The sequence below is a fragment of the Pseudophryne corroboree genome, chromosome 4, assembly GCF_028390025.1.
Source record: "Pseudophryne corroboree isolate aPseCor3 chromosome 4, aPseCor3.hap2, whole genome shotgun sequence".
Classification (NCBI taxonomy): Eukaryota; Metazoa; Chordata; class Amphibia; order Anura; family Myobatrachidae; genus Pseudophryne; species Pseudophryne corroboree.
In genome coordinates, this window is record NC_086447.1 from 745737115 (window position 1) to 745743723 (window position 6609).

The following is a 6609-nucleotide window of genomic DNA, read 5'->3' on the forward strand; positions in this document are numbered from 1 at the left end:
AATTCGTTGAACCCTTACCTGAGGGTGTTCAAATTCAAAATGGAGTCTCTCAGAGCAGTGATTTCAGGTCTGGAGGAGGGAGAATGTCTGGTATCCCTGGATATCAAGGATGCGTACCTCCACATTCCAATTTGGCTGCTGCACCAGGCTTATCTCAGATTTGCACTGTTGGACAGTCACTATCAATTTCAGGCACTGCCATTCGGCCTCTCCACAGCACCGGGGGTGTTCACCAAGGTGATGGCAGAGATGATGGTTCTCCTGCACAAAGAGGGGGTGAACATAATCTCATATCTGAATGTTCTGCTGATAAAGGCATCATCCAGGGAGAAGTTGTTGCAGTCCATTGTTCTCATGACTCATCTGCTCAGGGAACATGGTTGGATCCTGAACCTTCCAAAATCACAGTTGGAGCCGACCAGGAGGTTGTCTTTTCTGGGAATGATCCTCGACATGGAAGTGCAGAGGGTGTTTCTCCCAGAGGAGAAAGCGTTGGTGATACAAACAATGGTGTCCACGGCAGGTCCAGTAAGCCCCGCACCCCAGAGAATCCCACCAATATTGACTGCCATAGTAAACAAATGTAGTCTTGCTGTGGCTAGAAACCCTCGGGGCATCACAATCTAACATTTATTTTAATACACTATGGCACTTATAGTTTGTTTTATTTATGTGTAACAGTTTCACACCATTCTTTTTCACTCTCTACATTTCTCAAACATGCAGCAGTAGCTGCTCCTACCTATTTAACTCTTTACTTGTATCACTCTTGCGGTGCCCTGGGGTTGTCTGGCTGGGTGGCTTTGGGGTGTCCTACCACCCGGATCTGAACCCCTGTAGTTAGTGTTAGGGACTTACCCAATGAGAGGCTACCTTGGTGCAGTGGGTAAGGTCATATCCCTGGCTAGGATTATGCTAAATGCCTCTGGTTATTTCAGGTTGAGCTAGTGTGAGATAGTGCACCTGCAACCTTTTTCCCTCTGTACATAATCCCACGACGAGCCATCCTCCAAATTTCTTGGTGGGCCTGTCCCAGCCCTAATCTTATTCAAGCATCCCAGCCCTAATCTTATTCAAAGGACATTATAGTTATGCTAAATTTCAACATAGGAAATAGGAATAAATATGTAATACAACTGTCTTATAATGTTTTTATGTGTAGACTTTGTGGAGCGATCCTCTGTTATTTGAATTTAAGATTATCCTTTTATGATGTGCACAGGCTGAGATGATATGAAAAATTATTGATTCATATACTAAATGAACAACAGTTGCAAATAAATAATGACACCATATTTGTGTAAACTACACAGCCCAAAATAAGCTTACTGTATGTTGGGAAATTGTTCCTGAATTCTTGTGGCTCCCCACAAAAACTTAAGACCACGTAAGTGAAACATTCCATTATTTCCCCTTTTTATTTCAGAAGAAGCTGTTGCTTAATATTTTTTGTGAATGTCACTTTTACATGTTGTTATATACCTTTAAGCTTTGTGAGCATTTTATGACATTAAATATTATTTAATAAGCTCTGTCTTTGTGTTCTTATCACTTTTAAGGGCCTGTGCATTCAGTTGGTATAAACACTACTTAACTATGACAGTGGTTACTATTTGAATAATGATAACTGGATTGATTTAAAAATGGAGGTTTTAATCATTTTAAACAGACCAGGTAATTGCTTTGATTAACACAAGTGTCACATCAATCTCAACCAATCTCAGATAAGAGTTGGTCATAACTGAATGGTTGGTAGCAATGAGATATGGGAATCTCTTGGAACCATGACCATGTCAGTATCTGTCTTTTGTAGTACACACATATAGCAAAAAAGAATAACTCTGCGCTTAGAAACACCTTGTAAATTTAATTACGTGTGGTCTGTCATGTAGAATAAATAACTCAGTGAGACTTTATATATTGATATTTTTTATCTAAGATTGTCAACATGTAACATTTATCACAACATACAAATATTAGTAATTTAGTAGCTTTTATGTATAAAAAATCTAGTTAATGGTAAATATGTAGTTAAAAAACTTGTAATTCAGCACTAAAAATTACACTTTATATAACGGTATAATTGGATGTTTATAAACACATAGTACCAAGGTGTAAAACGTTACTCTCCTAGAATAACGATGTAATTGAACACATAGTAACAAGGTGTAAAACGTTACTCTCCTATTAGGTATTTATATATAGTTACACTGGCGTCCCAGTGTGTTACTATAATGAATGTCCCGCAGAAGATTCACAGTGATTAGAGTCTCATTAAAACAGCATTGGCTTAAGTATAATTACCCCCGTGTTGGTTCCTAAAGGTTCCGTTTGGCAATTTTACACGTGGTATACTTGTATTTACAGCGGTGTGCGGGGAGCTGTTCGTAATAGCGGTGAATAGTAGTCTGAGAGTAACTTCAAAGAAGTGGGCGTCAACGCGTTTCGTCTCCTAGCAACCGGAGACTTCCTCATCCGTCTTGAGGAAGTCTCCGGTTGCTAGGAGACGAAACGCGTTGACGCCCACTTCTTTGAAGTTACTCTCAGACTACTATTCACCGCTATTACGAACAGCTCCCGCATACCGCTGTAAATACACCCAGCTATCTACGGCTGAACCCCGCGCCTTCTGTTACAAAGGTCCAGATCACCGAATAACATCACGGGTGAATGTGCAAGACCCCACCAAACAGCGTCAGCATTAACCATCACAGGGACTTGCTGCTGTATACCGGGTGAGTCTGGGCTGCCCTCCGCTGCGAGGACCGTACATCATTATACAATCAATAAGCCGCAGAGTGTAACAGCGGGCAGCATCGACGGGAGAGTGGGGACACATCTATCTCCCAGCGGGGCTGTTCTGTACATTATCATTGAGCAACAAGTATACCACGTGTAAAATTGCCAAACGGAACCTTTAGGAACCAACACGGGGGTAATTATACTTAAGCCAATGCTGTTTAATGAGACTCTAATCACTGTGAATCTTCTGCGGGACATTCATTATAGTAACACACTGGGACGCCAGTGTAACTATATATAAATACCTAATAGGAGAGTAACGTTTTACACCTTGTTACTATGTGTTCAATTACACCGTAATTCTAGGAGAGTAACGTTTTACACCTTGGTACTATGTGTTTATAAACATCCAATTATACCGTTATATAAAGTGTAATTTTTAGTGCTGAATTACAAGTTTTTTAACTACATATTTACCATTAACTAGATTTTTTATACATAAAAGCTACTAAATTACTAATATTTGTATGTTGTGATAAATGTTACATGTTGACAATCTTAGATAAAAAATATCAATATATAAAGTCTCACTGAGTTATTTATTCTACATGACAGACCACACGTAATTAAATTTACAAGGTGTTTCTAAGCGCAGAGTTATTCTTTTTTGTTCTAATTGTCTTTGTTGTGCAGCTTAGCAAGCTGTTTTACTCAGCAGCTTTAAAGAGACACAGGTTTTAATTAAATATAACTAATCAGCGCCGGTTTGTGGAATTTTGAGACTCTTGTCTCAAATCATCCGTTTTTTCCTACACACATATAGCACTCATATACATGACTAACTGTATTAGTATACCTATTTTTGTCGCCTTTTGGTTCATCCTGTGTGCATCCCAACTCTGGTCTCTAAGACACCTTAGCAAATTAGAATGTGCAAGTAGGGGTTGGGTATGGGTCACCATACCGACGTTGGGATCCCGGGGTTTAGAATGCCATCCCCTCTAAAACCACACCTGTGCCCAAAACCCTTCATCTAATTTCAATAATTACACTGAAATTTAATTTGGCACTACTCTATAAAACTAGGTATAAAATAAATATAGCTGATGTAAGCCATGGGGCGCCCCCAACTGCCCTGAAGTGGCAATCTCCTCCCACCCTACCTGCTCCTCCTGAGTACTAAACCACTACTTGTGCTTATGTTGGTAGGTGCTAGGTGAGAGTAGCCTCCTCTTACCCTCAGAGTGGGAGTAATTGTGACATCATAACCTGGCACCACACTCCTAGCCTAAAACTTGCATGGAAAAGCAGATAACAGCTTCATATGTAAGAATCTGCTTCTCCTTCATCTAAGTGTAAGGAGTACTGTAGAGAGGCATGGTGAGCTATTGGTATGCTTCCTCCTAATACTCGTGTCACGCCAGGAGGTAAACATCTTTTGTTGGCTATTAGTGCAGCAGCCTGTAAGACTATCTTGCAGACTTGGCTACAAACCTCTTCACCGTCACTTTTACTGTTTAAAGCTAAATTACATTACTTGTTTAGAGTGCAGTGGGTTGAAGTTATTCTGAAAGAGGAAGTCAAAATTGAAAAATTAGTTTTAATGTGGGAATCATACATAGCCACTCTATCCACTCTGCTTAGAACACAACTTCATAACAGCTTGAAAAATTCGTCCTGGTACATGCAACAACTGTCGGCTAACGATCCTCCAATTCAATTATAAATATTCTTCTAGGACAACAATTGATATGGGTCGAATGACTAGCTTATACCTTTTGTTTTGGGGAATGTTTGGGAGGGGGGGGCACTGGTGGCGCAGCTACCCCTTTTTTCTCTCCTTTTTGTTTTACCTTGAATATTTCAAATTTATTATTGATGCTGTTGATTATACTTTCTCTAGTATATGCTGCACCTTGCCACTGTGACACTATACTGCTATGTAATCTCAGTCTGGATAATAATGATTGTTATCACATGTTGTAAGGTCTGATTTCACGTAACTGCATTACAGATTGTCATACTCTGTGTAAACTTGACGCATGATGCTTCAATAAAAATTGTTTTATTAAAAAAAAAACACTGGGTGAGTGACACCCAACCATTGACAGCCTAATCCACTTCCTGGCTTTGCTTAATGTTAGCACCAGCCTAGCAAGTCACGCACTCAGTCCACCCAACACCTTCTCTGATTGGTGCAGACTTTTGCTTCTCAAATATTATCATCTTGTTCCATAAACCTACTGTACCCTGGGATCTGGATACACTAAACTACAAATCATCTACAGTAGCTGCTACACAATCTCTACAGTGAAACTTCAATAAGCTAACAAGCTGCCGGGCTTCAGAGCAAGCTGCATGTGCAAATACAGCAACACAGTAACAAAAATCTACTACATATGAAGCGTACTACTAACCTTCACCATTATACAGTATATATATATATATATATTATGTATACTATCCCTAGAGTATAGCCAGGCTCTCTGGGGGAACGGAGATGAGAGTTGCTTCTCTGAGGGGCTGTTTGCAGCAATGATGTATGGGGACATATATGTGATAACCACTTCATATCTTGATATTGTAAATAAGTGAATTCACATCATACTTGTCAACCTTGTATTCTACCTTCTGGGAGATTCCTTGGAGGGGTGATGCAGGTAATAACTATTAGGGGTAGGGGCAACACTTTGCATCATTAGGCATAAGAGGGGGTGGGGCCAAGACGGAGTGTTTCGCGTCATCACAAACACCAGTTCTGCCCATTTCAGCAGGCAGTGAGTAGAAGACAGGATGGTGACCTAGTCTCCTGCCAATTTACCATATGGTGCTATTTTTAAAGCCAAGTCAAACCCAATGTGAAACACTATATTTTAATGAGAAAGTGATCACAGAGAGGGTGTTATGTTCCCTACTTGGGGATGTAATTTCTGGCTGTACAGCTGAGTAGTATTCTGGTGATCCAGAGAAACAGTGTAGCACAGACCCTACGTTGGGTCTCTATAGACTGTCATCATGCAACTTGTCTTATAATTAATCAGATCTTTTGATAAAATATCTTCACATCCTTTGAAAGACTCATTTAAAACTTGTAGGTTGATTATCATGTAGGTTGATTATCAAGAGTGTTATTTACACTCTCATATATGCTTTGATGTTTGGGAAGTAGAAAGTTGTCTGCCAATGGCTCCTTTAATGGACAAACATAACAACATTTATACAGCGTCTGTTATACAATTCTTTAGCAAAACATGCTACTATCCTGATTTCAACCCCTAATGTTTCAGTGATTGTGATTTAAAGATTTTACACACATATTGTGTTTGTGATCTAAAGTCAAACAACGCTCAAACCCTAACCCTAAAACAACACTCTTACTCCAGATTATCCACTTCTGGTTTCCCAGACCATACCTGTAAATCATATTCCACCTATAAATTACAAATGAAAACAAAACAAACACAGAGGTCTCCCTCATTTCATGTGATATGTTTCTTTTAGTTTTGAAAATGGTATGTCTTGTTGGTCTGTCATGTTAGTACTACACATTGTACACTGTTTTTGCTTTTTTGGAAAGGTGCATTAAAGTTGAAGCAAGAACCACAGTATGTGAATAAGAATTTTATATTAGAACAAAAAGATATTCACATTTGCTATTCATTCACTTACTTGCAATTTTAATAATACTTTTATGGCCATATTGGGTAGATTTTATTGGCTGCATGAGGAGGCTGGTCCTGAAAACTCAATATATTGAAAAAGAAAGTATACATTGTGCACATTGATGTTGTAATGTCAGCAGTGCAAAAAAATAAATAATGCAAAATAGGTTCTGTACAGGGGTGAGAGAATATTCAGTGGCAAATT